Here is a 16,964-nt window from a genome sequence, read left to right on the forward strand (position 1 = left end):
AGAGGCCATTCTCTTCCTAATATGTCTAAAACATGCCTCTTTAAACTTAGAAAGAAAGTTACCACCAGCAACAGCAACAAAAAAGATTAAACCAAACCTTAATTTTAAAAGGGGCAACTAAATGCCTGACTAGGATTCCAAGTGTGTGAAAATTATAAATCCCAGCTTTTCAAAGGAAAAACATTGATTAGGTCAGGCAAAAGGCTGACCAGAGATTAGAAAGGCAGAACTGCACACTCAAACAAATGAAGAGATTACAGTTAGAGAAACTTCTCTGAAAACTCCATCTTTTCTTCCCTGTTGTGGTCATTACCGAAGCAGCAACAGACAAAATGAAGTTCAATCCCTTTGTGACTTGTGACCAGAGGAAGAACCATAAAAGCATTTCAACTCACTTTCCCACTTTCGCAGGAAGATTTTGTCTTTCCCTCTTTCCAAAGAGCTGAGACAGAAGTACAATGTCCAACCCATGTCCATCTGAAAGGATGATGACGTTCAGGTTGTGTGAGGACACTACAAAGGTCAGCAAATTGGCAAAGCAGTTCAAGTTTACATGAAGAAATGTATCATCTACACTGAACGTGTGCAGCAGGAGAAGCCAATGGCACAACTGTCCGTGTGGGCATTCAACCCAGCAAGGTGATTATCAACAGGCTAAAAGTGAACAAAGGTTGCAAAAAGATCTCTGGATGAAAAGCCAAATCTTGCCAAGTAGGAGAGGAAAAGGGCTTAAAAAGGGAAGAAACAATTGAGAAGATGTGGGAATAAAATAATTTATATACAATACCTGCTAAAATAAAAAAAAAAAAACCCAACAACTCCCTAACCCTACCAGCTGCCCCATACTCCCACTGTGCAAAAGGATGAGAAATTGTTTCAAGTTCTTGCTTGTTGATTTGCTATCAGTTTGGGCCAAAAGACTGAGATAATCAAAGACTTCCAGGAATAAAATTAGGGACCTTTTTATTAAAGTGTTCTCTTAAAGTGTTTTGGTCAATCATAAAATAGTAGAGAAGGCCTTCCTTTGCCCTTCTGCTGGCCATGTGAAGAAACATGGGCTTGTCTCTACCTCTGCTCTTCTCCAAGTCTTATTCTTTTCTCTGAAACATGCACCATGTTTGAAAACCACTATGTTTTAAAAATAATCCAGAAAAAAGACAAAGAGAGGGTAAAAGTCATAGCACACCCCAGAGACAAGGAAATGTTCTTGAGAAGCATTTGCACATAGGTACCTGAAACTTTTCAAAACCACATCAATAAAAGAAAAGGTTACATGAATGACTATTGAATATTGAAACTTAAGTATATTAGCAAATCAAATGGCCTGTGAAATAAGTGAAAACATTTTCTAACATCCCGTACGGTCTCTACATAAACAGATTCTAAAAGGATATTTATATAAGTAATTCACACTTGAAACCAAAAGAAGCCCCCTATTTTTTTTTTAACATCTTTATTGGAGTATAATTGCTTTCCAATGGTGTGTTAGTTTCTGCTTTATAACAAAGTTAGTTTCTGCTTTATAACAAAGTGAATCAGTTATACATATACATATACATATGTTACCATATCTCTTCCCTCCCTCCCACCCTCCCTATCCCACCCCTCTAGGTGGTCACAAAGCACCAAGCTGATCTCCCTGTGCTATGCGGCTGCTTCCCACTAGCTATCTATTTTACGTTTGTAGTGTATATATGTCCATGCCACTCTCTCACTTTGTCACAGCTTACCCTTCCCCCTCCCCATATCCTCAAGTCCATTTTCTAGTAAGTCTGTGTCTTTATTCCCATCTTACCCCTAGGTTCTTCATGACTTTTTTTTTTCCTTAGATTCCATATATACGTGTTAGCATACGGTTTTTATTTTTCTCTTTCTGACTTACTTCACTCTGTATGACAGACTCTAGGTCCATCCACCTCACTACAAATAACTCAATTTTGCTTCTTTCTATGGCTGAGTAATATTCCATTGTATATATGTGCCACATCTTCTTTATCCATTCATCCGATGATGGACACTTAGGTTGCTTCCTTGTCCTGGGTATTGTAAATAGAGCTGCAAAGAACATTTGGTACATGACTCTTTTTGAATTATGGTTTTCTCAGGGTATATGCCCAGTAGTGGGATTGGTGGGTCATATGGTAGTTCTGTTTTTAGTTTTTTAAGGAACCTCCATACTGTTCTCCATAGTGGCTGTATCAATTTACATTCCCACCAGCAGTGCAAGAGTGTTCCCTTTTCTGCACACCCTCTCCAGCATGTATTGTTTCTAGATTTTTTGATGATGGCCATTCTGACTGGTGTGAGATGATATCTCATTGTAGTTTTGATTTGCATGATGAGAGTATTCCAAGTGCCAGCATCTCTCAGTGCACACAGAATAGTGACTTAAGATGTCAGTTCTTCATGTTATTTGTTCTGAAGTTTCACTGGTTTTATTTTAGAAGTAATGTCTCAGAGAAAACTGAAATTTATATAAAACTTATTTAGGATTTTAAAAGCATTTTATATCTTGGCTTTATTTTTAGAGAATTTTGTAGATGAGAGGTAAAATATTGAGATTCAACCAAAGCAGAAACAAGGCAATAAAGTTGAATTTACTAGACCAAATCAGGATTTCAGTGCCAACAGGTACAAATCTACACATTCACAATCTTTGGTTCCTCTATTGCACGTCTTTTATATTCATTGGCACACAGCCCAGTATGACTGTGTATATTTTTTCTAATATGGACAACTTGTGATGTACCTCAAATGAGAAGATTCTTCAACACACCAAATTTCATGTTATTATGGCTAGCTCAGTACTAAGACTTGGGTGACAGCTGCAGCTCTCAGAAACTAGCACTAAAAGGTGCTAATATCCTAGCAAGCACTTTAAGAAGACCTTAAGTTGTATATATCTAATCTAAGGTTGAACATTGTATATACAAAAAAAAAAAAGTTAGCAGGAATTCAGCAACCAGAAGTCTGTGTTTCCTAGCGAAAGACAGTTGGACAATTCCTCTAAAAGATAGCAAGCTATTACTCAAAAGTCAAACATTTGCTTCTCCATTTACTAGTGAAAATTGCATTCTGTTATCAAATAAAATAAGTGTTATTATTAAAAATTACATGCCCATCAGTAAATGGTTGAGTTCACCTACATATTTGGGTTAACATATCAAACAAAGAAAACAGGCTTGGCCACAAAGTCAATGAAAGTCAAATAAAAGGCCAGACTAAACAGATGAGACACCATGCCCTGAAGATCAACAGAGGATATCATTGTTAGGTGAGGAGGGTTTAGTAACTTCAGCAAGGAGGATTTTCTATGCCCATCACAAACTAAGCAACTCATTTAGACTACTTAACCACAAATTCTACTGCAAGACTGATGGACAGTTAGTTGCATACAACTGGATTTTTTTCTTTGCCATATTGTATTAGAGTTAAACTCCATTGAACCTTACATGGATATCCTAGAGATATCTTTGAAATTTTTGGTAATAACAATGGTGGTAACAAATAGGTAGCTTTATATTAGTTAATTTTTCAATACAAGTTATATTTACATGTAACATGTGATGACAATTATGATAATTGAGATTAAGATAATAATGGGGGCTTCCCTGGTGGTGCAGTGGTTGAGAGTCTGCCTGCCGATGCAGGGGACACGGGTTCGTGCCCCGGTCCGGGAAGATCCCACATGCCGCGGAGCGGCTGGGCCCGTGAGCCACGGCCGCTGAGCCTGCGTGTCCAGAGCCTGTGCTCCACAATGGGAGAGGCCACAACAGTGAGAGGCCAGCATACCGCAAACCACCCCCCCCAAACAAAAAACAAAACAAAACAAAAAGATAATAATGAATTATTTGTTTGAAAACAATCCTTATTCCAGTAAATTCTTCCTAAAACGATCCTACAGCTTTTGAATACTGGGCATTACCTGGTCTGGTCTAGAGTATCAAAGAGTCCATAATGTGTCCATATTTGTCATTCTTGAGATTTGTCAGAAGGAACTTCCATGCACTAAACTGAAAAGCCCAATTTCTCCTTCTCCACAGCATCCATTAGGATTCATTCAGCTAAGTATTATGATTATATACCTGGAAAACTCAAGAGATTCAACCAAAAAGCTATTTAGCAAGGTAGTGGGGCACAAAATTAATACACAAAAGACAACAAATGGTATGAATATATAATGGATTCAAGTACTCATTTAAAAAAAGAAAAAAGATGAAAGGCACATTAATAAACTTAATAAGAAATGTTAAAACACTACTGGAGGGCTTCCCTGGTGGCACAGTGGTTGAGAGTCCGCCTGCCGATGCAGGGGACGCGGGTTTGTGCCCCGGTCCGGGAAGATCCCACATGCCACGAAGCGGCTGCGCCCGTGAGCCATGGCCGCTGAGCCTGCGCGTCCGGAGCCTGTGCTCCGCAACGGGAGAGGCCACGGCAGTGAGAGCCCCGCATACCGCAAAACAAACAAACAAACAAAAAACACTACTGGAAAACATACAAGAAATTTTGTACAAAGGGAAGATGTACCTAGTTGGTAAATACCAAAAAGATGACAATTCTTTCTGAGTTAATTTATAATTTCAACATGAGCCCAATAAGAAAAATATTGACAGTGGGGTTTTTGAAACAAGGCAAAGTGATCATAAAGTTTATATGGAAAAATAATTAATCAAAAATAGGCAGAAAGACTGAGGGGAAAAAGGGGCAATGAGGGCAAACTAGCACTATCAGATATTAAAACATAAAAACCTGGACACAAATAGTGTGGTACTGGTTCATCATTAGATAAAATGACTAATAGAATATTATACAAAGTCCAGAAATAATTCCAAATGCATACCGCAATTCAATATATGAAAAATATAGCATTTCAAATAAGCGGTGAAGAGGTAAACACCTCACTAAATGATGGCAGACTACCTGTGGAGAAAAGACGTTGGATTCATACCACACACCATACTCTAGTACAACCAGGATACATTTCAAATGAATGAAAGATGTTCATACAAAATAGAGCATATAAGTATTAGAAGAAGTCACAGGAAGTTCCTTTTTAGTATTTCAGTGGAGACGGTCCTTATAACTCAAAATCTAGAATCCATGAAAGACAATAATAAATTTAATGACATATAAAACTATAAACAAAGTCAAAAGGTAAGTTACAAACTGAGAAACTCATCACAGATAAATTCTAATCTCCCTAACATATGAAGAACTACTAGATACCAATAAAAGACCAACCATATAATAGAAAGATAGGCAGAGATATATATATTCAAGTCATAGAAAGAAAATCTAAATGGCCTGTAAACATAAGTAGATGATCAAGTCCACTCGTAAGAAAAGAAATACATATTAAAACTACACTGATATCACTTTTCAGATTGGCAATGGTCTAAGAGCTTGATAATACATTTTATTGCTTATAGGAAAACAGGCCCTCTCATACATTAGGGAGAGTTGAAATTGGTACAACTCTGATGAAAGAAAATTTTGCAAGGTTTATTGAAACTGCATATACCCATTGACTCACAATTGCACTTCTAGGAATTTATCCTACAGATATATTTGCCCATATGTGAAATGACATTATGTGTAACATTATCCAGGCCTGTATTGCTTGAAATAAAAACTAGAAACAACTCACATGCTCATCAATAGGAGAATGGTTAAAAAGTCATTGAACATTTACAGTGTAAAGTACTGCACAGTGGCTTTAAAAAAAGTGAGGATCTCTCTAGTATTGATCATTAATATGTAGATGTATTGTTAAAGGCAAAAAAAAATAGTAATCGATAAAACAGGATACGTTGTATGCTACTTTTTAAAAAAAAGATGTATAAAGAAACTCTGCAAGAACATACAAGAAAATAATAACTGATTATGGCACTCTCTGTATGTGTGTGTGAGAGAGCTATGTAAATGGTGGACAGGGTGAGAGCAAAACTGTTCACTGTGTTCCTTTTTACATATTTTGAAAATTTTGAACTATGTGAACATATGACATTTTAGGGTACAGGACAGGGAAAGACTGTGCCACCCCAGAGAAGCTATTCCTTTAGGGCCCTAGTCATAAGCAACCATTTGCTGCTGGGGAGAGTGAAAGGTCAGTTAAAACTATCTTCTAGCAACAGTAAACAAATGTGACTACATCAAACTAAAAACTTTTGCGCAGCAAAAGAAACCATCAACAAAACAAAAAGGCAACCTATTGAATGGGAGAAGATAATTGCAAACAATATATCCCGTAAGGGATTGATATCCAAAATATATACAGAACTGATACAGCTCAATATCAAAACAAAAACAAAAAACAAAACCCAATTGAAAAATGGGCAGAGGACCTGAATAAACATTTTTCCGAAGAAGACAGACAGATGGTCAACAGGCACATGAAAAGATACTCAACATTACTAATAATCATGGAAATACAAACGAAACCTACAATGAGATACCACTTCTCACCTTCACACTGCACTTGTCAGAATGGCTATTATCAAAAAGACAACAAATAACAATTATTGGGGAGGATGTGAAGAAAAGGGAAACCTCATGCACTGTTGGTGGGAATGTAAGTTAGTGTGGCCTCTATGGAAAACAGTACTGAGTTGTATTAAAAATATGACTATCATATCATCCAGCAATTCCAGCTCTTGGTATTTATCTGAAGAAAACAAAAACACTAATTCAAAAAGATATGTACTCCCATGTTCATTGCAGCATTGTTTACCATAGCCAAGGTATGGAAACAACCTAAGTGTTCACCAATAGATGAATGGATAAAGAAGATGTGGTATATATACAATGGAATACTACTCAACAGTAAAAAAGAAAGAATTCATGCCATTTGCTATAACTAGGATAGACCTAGAGGGTATTATTCTAGTTGAAGTTAAGTCAGACACAGTAAGACAAATACTATATAAAAAGAACAAAACAGAAACAGATTCATATATACAGAAAACAAACCTATGGTTGCCAGAGGAGAGGGGGCAAAGGATGGGTGAAATAGGTCAGAGGGATTAATAGGTACAAACTTCTTGTTATAAAATAAATAAGTGATGGGGATGTAATGTACAGCATAGGGAATATAGTCAATGATATTATAATAACTTTGTATGGTGACAAATGGTTACTAGACTTAACGGTGATCATTTCATGATATATAAAAATATGGAATCACTATGTTGTATACCTGAAACTAATATAATATTGTATGTCAATTATGATTCAGTAAAAAAGACCAAAAACCCACCAAATCAATAAGTAAATAAATAAAACTATCTTCTTCATTGCCAGTGGACTCTTTCTACTAAAAAGTACACTGTCAAAGCTACGCTTTGGAAAGAGAACTAAGTAGAATACATTTTTTGCTTATTTTTGTTCCTTTACCTAAGAATAAGGGAATTATGCCCAAAAAGAATGTGTGCTCCTTTAAATCTTCCTCTTCTTTTTAATCTTTTCTAAACATACCAAAAAAAAAAAAAAAAAAACAACCCACCAAAATAGACCATTCAGTATTTTCCTTCTCTTAGTCTGCCCAGGCTGCTATAACAAAATGCCACAGACTGGGTAGCTTATAAACAACAGAAATTTATCTCTCATAGTTCTGGAGCCTGGAAGTCCAAGATCAGGGTGCCAGCCTGGCTGATCAAGGGCCCTTTTTGGGTCACAGACTTTACATTGTATCCTCACATGGTGGAAGAGGCTAAGGATATCTCTGGAACCTCTTTTATAAGGATAATAATGCCATTCATGAGGGCTCCACCCTCATGACTTAAGACCTCCCATACAGTCGACCTCCTAATACAGTCACCTTTGGGGGTTAGGATTTCAACATATGAATTTGTGGTGGACACACACATTCAGACCATAGCATTCTTCAGAACATACTTTACACTTTTTAAATCTTATTTTGTAAGGTAAAATTTTCTCAACTTTTGTTGATTGTGCCATTAATCTTGGAGACTCCTCCATTTTGTATACAGAATTTTAAAGTTTTTTTTTAAAGATCCATATGGATACATTGTTTTAGTGCAAGTCCATCAAATGAAAAGCATAGTGGAAGAATTATCTTTCAAACTGAATTTATGGGAGTTTCTTTGTACTTAAACCTCACCTTCTATTTGTCACCTCTGATTCCACACCCTGTTTTCAGACTAACATTTTACCAACTTTCAAGGTCATTTCTCTCTGGGCCCTAGGATATTAGCAAACCACCTAATTCAGTTCACTATGAGTCTAACAGTATGCTCTGAATTCTTTTATCTCATCAATAAAGATATTAAGGAGACTATCCTCATGACAGGTTTCCACTAAATATCATTTGATTCACTGTCATCATGTGAATCACTGGAAACACAGTGATGGCTAACTACTCTTTGTAGCTTTGTCAGATTCTCCCATTACCTAGAGGTGGTATAAACCAGACTACTTTAGCTCTTTGAAAACTTCTTCCCTCTTATTGATGAGATGCTGCAGCTGTTAATACTTCCTCATAAATAGATATCCCCAGACCCTAACCTGCCTAGATTGAAACTGATTCTATCTTTTGTCCAGAGGTTTCATTGAAGAATACATTGTAGGGTAACTATGACAACACTAGTGTGATAAAAGAAAAGCAAACTCCAATAACCTAGAATTCCCTTCAGCCATTGTTTCAAGGGAGAATTTATAAGACACTTTATGTTGCAACTTGCTTTATGTGGTAAAGATAATATAAAAGAGATATCCCTCTGTATTCAGTTTGTTTGTTTTTCTTTTTTTCCTCTTTTTTTCCTGTGTTTTAGTTTGGTTTCAGGACCAGATTTAGAATAAAAAACAGTTTGGTCATTGGGGATAATAATCTTTGAGAAAGCAATTTTAATATGATACAGTGGCCAAAAATATATTAAAAAAATAGCTGATAATTGTAGAAATTGGGTGATGGATACCTGAGAGTTCAATATAGTATTCCTCTACTTTGGTATATTTTGAACATTTTCTATAACAAAAAAATTAACATAAGCAAAGCTTAAAGTACATTCTCAGTCTCTTTTGCTGTGGTGCATCTTATCAGATATCCTCTAAATTACCCTTGTCATCATCCCCCAAACTGGGTCTATGTCCAGAGAGAGAGATTAAAGTATAATTGAGGTGAAATATACTATTACTTTACTGTATTTAATAATATGATGAGAAAAGTAGAGAGGTAATAGCAAAGTGGTGGTAATCCCTGAATGCTGGAAACCGGGGGCCACTCAGGTAGGTCATTGATATTGTTTGTATATGTTTAGAGGAAGAAAGAGGGGAACATAGTGTGGATTACACAGGGGTGCTAGGAAGAAATAAGGTTTTAAGAAAACTCTAGGTTCAGATGGTAAAGAACATGAAAAAAGAAGGTGAAGAACAAACTCAGGAAGGGCTGATAATGAAAAGCTGAGCTCAGGCAATCTCTGCATATTACCACACATCCAGAATAAAGGAAGGAAGCCTGATCACGGGATTTCTGTGGGTTTGATCCCAGTGACCCTGGACAGACTGAACATTCAGATGCCTACAAGAACTTCAGCTTTAGCCTGAAACTGATCCAGGCAGAAAAGGACCCTGCACCTTCAATGATATGGTTTTCCAAAAAGGTTTATCTGCCCTCAGCTTGAGAATGGGGGTAGACTGAACTAGAAAGAAAAGGCAGTGATTTCAAGGGTTTGGACTCAAGGAGAGAGCAGAAAATGAAAGAACTGAGATTGCTTAAGAGAGATGGCTTACTGTTTTCAGGCTGTACTGAGCTAATGAAGCAATATCTTAACCAGTAACTTACTTCATCTATCTATAGTTTTTTCCTAAACTTGTCCAAAAGGATGCTAATATCAGATATGGAACTGAACAGATTGTATATACTGTATTTTGGTAGATATAATGGGAAAGGTATGCTCCAGAGAGAGAAAAGGGTATCAGGCTGTAGAGAGATATTTGGAGGAGAAATCTCTCCCCTCCTTGCATTTTTAAGTGATTGAGAAGGTAAGTTTTTTGCTCAAAATGAGGGGCAGAGAAAATCCAGCTAAAGTTGATTTCTGTTTGGGATCTGAGAGTGGCATTTCATCAGCCATTTGGAACTTAATTGCCAAAGCATAAATGAATTTCTATAGCCCCTTATTCTCTTTATAAATAGCACTTTCTCACTTATGTGCTATTGTTCATTTGCCTGAAAAGCAAATTAAGGTTTTCTAGTAGCTATCCACAAATGCATAGCAGCTTTGTAAGTCCTGCTTTATTTATTATTCTCATTTGTGATTTCAGAATTTATGTTGAGAATATACTTATTAAACTAGCCAAAGATGCAAAGTTAGCTGGCATGCCTATTACTTAAGAAAACATGATTAAATTCTAAGTCATCTTCACAAATCTAATGACCTTTAATGGGGACAAATGCAGATTAAATAACCTAAATAAGAGAAATAGATGTTAGAAATTTACATAAACAGGCAGAATATTATCTGGTAATCATGATATAACTGAAACAATAAAAATAATAAAAAAAACCTTTATATTGATCACTGACCAGGTCTTAATCAGAGTACTGTTTTCTAGAATAAAACTTCATAGCATAGATAGAATGACAAAACTTCATAGCATAGATAGAATGACAATTACTTCTCCCTTTCTTCCTGACAGGGAGAAGTTCAACCAATATATGAATGTTTAGTAAATGACAGGAGGAAAGCCTAAATGAAGTAGGGAAAAGGTCATTAATGTGAGGATAGGTCTTAATATTCCTCAAATATCTAGAAAGGAATCATAGATTGTGATCAATCATTCTATGTTTGAGTAGAAGGCTGAAAAAGAGCAGGCTGCAGAAACAGAGAGTATAATCATGGGACAACTTCCTTATTGTAAAAAGTATGTGATATTTTAATGAATTAGCATTGTGAAATCTCATCATAAGGTATGTTTAAGCTGAATGACAAATACCCTTGTATCTCACAGAGAGACTTAAAAGAGGAGGTTTAAAATTCTGTCTATTCCTAGAATCCTAGGATTACCTAAAGAATCAAGGATTAATATCATCTTTTAAGAATGATTTAATAGAGAATTCTAAAACTGTGGGCACCAATCTAATATTGATAAGTTGGTGACTATCAATATTCTAAAAAAAAATGTAAGTATGGTAAAGAAGCATAATCATCTAATAATAATACATGAAAAGTATCCATTTTTACTCTGCTATTCACAAATTCTGACTCTACAACTGAGTCTACTCAAGGGAAAATGTAACATTTGACCTCCAACTTCAAGAGTTGTACAGATGATAAGATACATGAAAGCAATTTAAGAACTATAGAGTATTGCAGACATATAGGCTTCTGTTATTAGTATAAACAGTAGTATTAAAAAGAAATCATTCCTATATCTCAGTGGCACATATATGAATCTCTTAACTCTGAATATGAAACCTTTTACTCTTTGCATAAAACTCTGCAAGGGAATCTATATCTAAGAATTAAAGAAGGGCCTGAGGTTAACCATTTACTTTTATTTATTTTTTAAGTTTTTATGAGAGTATAAATTCATACAGTAAAGTTCACAAAGTGCATTGCTCAAAGAATTTTAGTAAATGAATACACCCATTTAACCACCATCCAAGTCAAGATAATAAAGAACAATACGAACATTCTAGGATATTTCCTCATGCCTCATTCCAGTTGACTATCCCAAAGATAACCACTATCCTGAATTTAATCACTATAGACTTATTTTAACTGTTTTGGAAGTTCATATAAATGAAATCATATGGTATGTACTCTTTGTGTCTGGCTTCTTTGGCTCAACCTTATTTCTGTGAGAGTCATAGTTGTGGTTGTATGAAGCAGTTGTTCATTATTTTTATTGCTGTATATTTTCACTTTAAGAATACAGAAGCACTTTTGGAATGGCACTCTGAAAATCTCCTGTCCTATAAAAGCAATGAGAACACTATTAAAAATTGTCAAAATCAAATTCTTCAGACATCTGGGAATAAACCAAAGATTTACAGCAATCTGAAGAGCATTTATTCAAGAAAAACAATTGGATTTTGACAAAACAGTGAGCTTTGTGACATTTTAACTTGCCCTATTTTGATTGCCCTCTCCCCAGATCCATGGTAGCCTTGAAAATAAGCAGCCTCACACCATAGTAGCTGTGAAAAGCACCCTAGTAGACACTGAAGAGGGCAGAATGGATTTGGAACTCCCCAAAGTCCTCAGTCAATTGTCATTATTCGACCTGTCTGGAAGCTTCCTGGAAAAGCCCCATTCATGAGGCTTGTCTTTATTTTGAGTAACCCAGAGTTTGCTTGGTGAGGAGAGCTCTATCCCCAGGGCACTGTCAAAAACATTCAGCAGCAATTGTTTAACATCTTAGCTGTTTAAAACAGAGATACCATTTGAGAAAAATAAGTGGCTTGCCAAAAAGTGTAAAAGGGAACTCTGGACAATAGATGTCCATAGTGGGCTTTGGAAAGCTCCAACATATTCCTGGGTATCTAGGAGGCCACATGCACGTGCATGACTGTGTGCATGCCCCAGAAAGACCAGGGAAGGCCCTATTCTCTCACCTCTAGCACAACCAGAGGCCCTGTGCACATAGGAAATGAAGGCTAAGGCAGACATAAAATGCCAGAGCACTGAAGGCATGCCCCAACACAGACACACACAGATCCTCTTAGAAAAATCTTGGACATATTGTTTCAGCACACTGAAAGAGATTAACTTGGGAATGATAACAACAACAAACACCAACAACAATAAACCCTGGAAGGAGGGGATTTTAATTTATGAAGTTAGCACATTATATTATATAAAACTCCAGTTTTCAACAACAGCAAAACAAATTACAAGACTTGCTAGGACAGGAAAGTATGGCCAATACACAGGGGAAAAAAGCAGTTAATGGAAACTACCTCTAAGGAATCTCAGATGTAAATCTTACTAGGCAAAGAATTTAAATCAGCTACCGTAAACATGTTTAAAGAATGAAAGGAAATCATAGCTAAAGAATTAAAGTATGAGAAAGATGGCTCATCAAATAGAGAATTTCACAAAAAGATAGAAATTACATATGTGTGTGTGTGTATATATATATATATATATATATATATATATATATATATATGCCAATTAGAAAATTTGGAATTGAAAAATACAATAAACGAAGGGCTCAAGGTCAGATTTGAACTGACAGAATAAGAATGGGCAAACTTGAAGATAGGTCAAATAGAAATTGTCCAGTCTGAGAAACAGAAATTTTTTTCTTAATGAAGAAAAATGGACAGAGCCTCAGAGATCTGTGGAACACTGTCAATAACACCAACATATGCATAATAGGAGTCTCAGAAGAAGAGAGAAAGAGATGCTAAAAATATTTAAAGAAACAATGACCAAACCTTTTCCAAATTTGATACAAAATATTAATCTATAGGTCCAGGAAGCTCAACAAACCCAAAGTGTGTTAAACATAAAGAGATTAACCCCTTTACACAGACAAATCATATTGTCAAACTGTCAAAAAACAAAGATTAAAAATGTATTTTTGTTTGTAATGCTTTTATTTCCCTGTATGAATTAAAAGATATACACATAAATTATAAAACCACATTGATGGACTTAATATATACAAGTATAATTTGTATGACAATAATAGCACAAAAGTTGGGGTGGGAAAATGAACTATAGTGGAGCAAAATTTTTATACATTATTGAAATTAAGTTGGTAATAATCTGAAGTAGATTGTTTTAAGTTAGTATGCTAATTGTAATTCCCAGGGAAACCACTAAAAAAAACCCTTAAAATAATGTAATAGAATAAACAACAAGGGAATTAAAGTAGTACACTAGGAAATATCTAACAAAAAAGAATACAGAAAGGGAAAAAAGGCATAAGACATAGAACACAAAAAACAAAAAGGTAAATGAAATCCTACCTTACCAGTAATTACTTACATGTGAATGAATTAAGCATTTGAATCAAGACAGATATCAGCAAAATGAATTTTTAAAAAATGATCCAACTATATGCTGTCTATAAAAGACGCATGTGTGATTCAAAGAATTAAAAGGTTGAAAGTAAAAGAATAGGAAAAAAATCTCTTTGGTTACTGTAACCAAAGAGACCTAGTAACCAAAAGAGACCTAGAGTGGCTATACTAATATCCAACAAAGTAGATTTTAAGACAAAAACAGTTACTAGAGACAAAGAAGGGCATTTTATAATAATAAATGAGTCAATCCCTCAGAATGGCATAACAACTTTAAATATATATGCACCTCACAGTAGAGCTCCAAAATACATGAAGAAAAAACTTGTGGAATTCAAGAAAGAAACAGACAATTCAAAAACAACAGTTTGACAGAAGTAGAGTTGCAGATGTAGAAAACAAACTTATGGTTACCAGAGGATGGGGGGAGGGGTAAATTGGGAGATTGGGATTGACATATACACACTACTATATATAAAACAGATAACTAATAAGAACCTGCTATATAGCACAGGGAACTCTACTCAATACTCTGTAATGGCCTATATGGGAAAAGAATCTTATAAAAAAAAAAAAAGAGTGGATGTTTGTGACTGATTCACTTTGCTCTATGCCTGAAACTGGCACAGCATTGTAAATCAACTATGCTCCAATAAAAAATTAAAAAAAAAAAAAAACAGTTTGAGACAGCGATATCCTACTTTCAATAATGGAGAGAGAAGATCAACAAGAATATTGAAAAGTGCATGACAGTATAAGACAACTAGGCCTAAAATACATCTATAGAACACTCCACCCAACAACAGCAGAATTCACATTCTTCTCAAGTGCACGTGGAATAATTCTCTAGGATAGACCATATGTTAGGCCATAAAAGAAGCCACAATAAATTTAAAATGATTGAAATCATACAATATGTGTCCTTTGGCCACATGTAATAATATTAAAAATCAATAACAAGGAAATTTGAGAAGCTCATAAATATGTGAAAATTGAACAACACACTCCTAAATAATAAATGGATCAAAAAATCACAAGGAAAATTAGAATATACTTTGGAATGAATGAAAATGAAAACACAACATGCTAAAACTTGTGGCATACAGTGAAAGAAGTGCTCAGAGAAAAATGTACAGTTATAAATGCCTAGATTAAAAAAGAAGAAATATCTCAAATAGCCAAAACTTCCACTTTAAGAAACTAGAAAAAGAAGAGCAAACTAAATCCAAAACAAACAGGAAGGAAAAACAAAGATTAGAGAGGAAATAAATAAAGTAGGGAAAAAAATAGAGAAAAAACAACAAAACTAAAGATCGATATTTGAAAATATCAAAAAATTGGCAATCCTTTAGCTAGATTGATCAAAAAAAAAAGAGAAAAAGAACTGAGAAAGAAGACTCAAATTACTAAAATTAGAAATGAAAAATGGGCCATTTGTACCAATCTTACAGAAATAGGAAAGATTATAATGGAATACTATGAACACTGTATGTCAACAAATTAGACAACCAAGCTGAAATGAGCAAAATATTAATACTAGAAAGACACAAACTACTGAAACATTTTTATCTGTAATATCATTATTTACATATTTAAGACTTTATTATTATGTAAGTTATATTAAAATTTAAGTTTGTAATCTTGTTGATCCCTTTATCATTATGAAGCACTCATTTTTTTCTCTAGTAATACTTTTTGCCCTAGAGTTTCTTTGCCTGGTATAAGTATAACTACATTGTTTTCTTTTGGTTATTATTTCATATTATATTTTTCATAACTATTACTTTATACATTTAAGAGTCCTTATATTTCAGGTGTATCTCATAAGGTGCATACAGTTGGTTATTGTTTTTCTGTTCACTTTGACCATCTTTTTCATTTAATTGGAGTATTAATCCAACTAAGTGTAATTATTGCTGTATTTGGATTTAAATCTACCTTCTTACTCTGTTTCCTATTATACCATCTTCTTTTAGATTAATCAAGTGTTTGTTATTCCATTTGCCACATCTATTAGATTATTAGTTATATATTTGTTATTTTGTTGGTTATCATAAATAAGAGATTCCAACATTCATCCTTTGCTTGTTACAGTCTACCTTAAATTAGTACATTTACACTTCTCGGATAACACTTCTAGTGTTGTCATCTATTTTAATCCTGCATATATATATATATATATATATATATATATATATATATTTTTTTTTTTTTTTTTTTTTTTTTTTTTTGCGGTACGCAGGCCTCTCACTGTTGTGGCCTCTCCGTTGCAGAGCACAGGCTCTGGACGCGCAGGCTCAGCAGCCATGGCTCACGGGCCCAGCTGCTCTGCGGCATGTGGGATCTTCCCGGACCAGGGCACAAACCCGTGTCCCCTCCATCGGCAGGCGGACTCTCAACCACTGCGCCACCAGGGAAGCCCCTGCATATATTTTAAATCCTATAATGCATTACTACTATTATTTGTATAGATTTACTAATTTACCCTTTCCTGTGTTCTTACACAGTTCTTACACAGTTCCATGTGTAAACCTGAAAAAAATTCCTTTAGAGTTTTTTTTTTTTACTATAAATCTGTTAGCAGCAAATTCTCTCTGCTTTTGTTTGTCTGAAAGTGTATTTATTTCACATTCTTTTCTGATGAATATTTTGTGAGTATAGAATTTTGGGTTGGGAATTATGTTCTTTCAGAACTTTAAAGATGACATTCCATTGTCTTCTGGATTCCATAGTTTGTATCAAAAAGTCAGACTTAAATCTTATTTTTGCTCCTTTGAAAGTAATGTATACATATATTTTTTCTCTGACTACTTTAAACATTTATTTTTATCATTGTTTTTCAGATGTTTGATTACGATGCTCTGGGTATAGCTTCCTTGTATTTCTTCTGTGGTGTTGTGGAGCTTCTTGAATTTATGACTTCCTGTCTTTCATCAGTTTTCTAAAAGTAGTTGCCAATAGTATTTGAAAT

At 34.8% G+C, this 16,964-nt stretch overlaps 1 pseudogene across 1 annotated transcript; it reads left to right on the forward strand.

Moving 5' to 3' along the window:
- Positions 1 to 332: 332 nt before the first annotated feature.
- On the forward strand, positions 333 to 768 carry LOC309962675 (large ribosomal subunit protein uL24-like; annotated as a pseudogene). Its single transcript has one exon. The product of its transcript is annotated as a large ribosomal subunit protein uL24-like (transcript).
- The last annotated feature ends 16,196 nt before the right edge of the window (positions 769 to 16,964 follow it).

Source organism: Leucopleurus acutus (genome assembly GCF_964270905.1).
Source record: "Leucopleurus acutus genome assembly, chromosome: 6".
Lineage (NCBI taxonomy): Eukaryota > Metazoa > Chordata > Mammalia > Artiodactyla > Delphinidae > Leucopleurus > Leucopleurus acutus.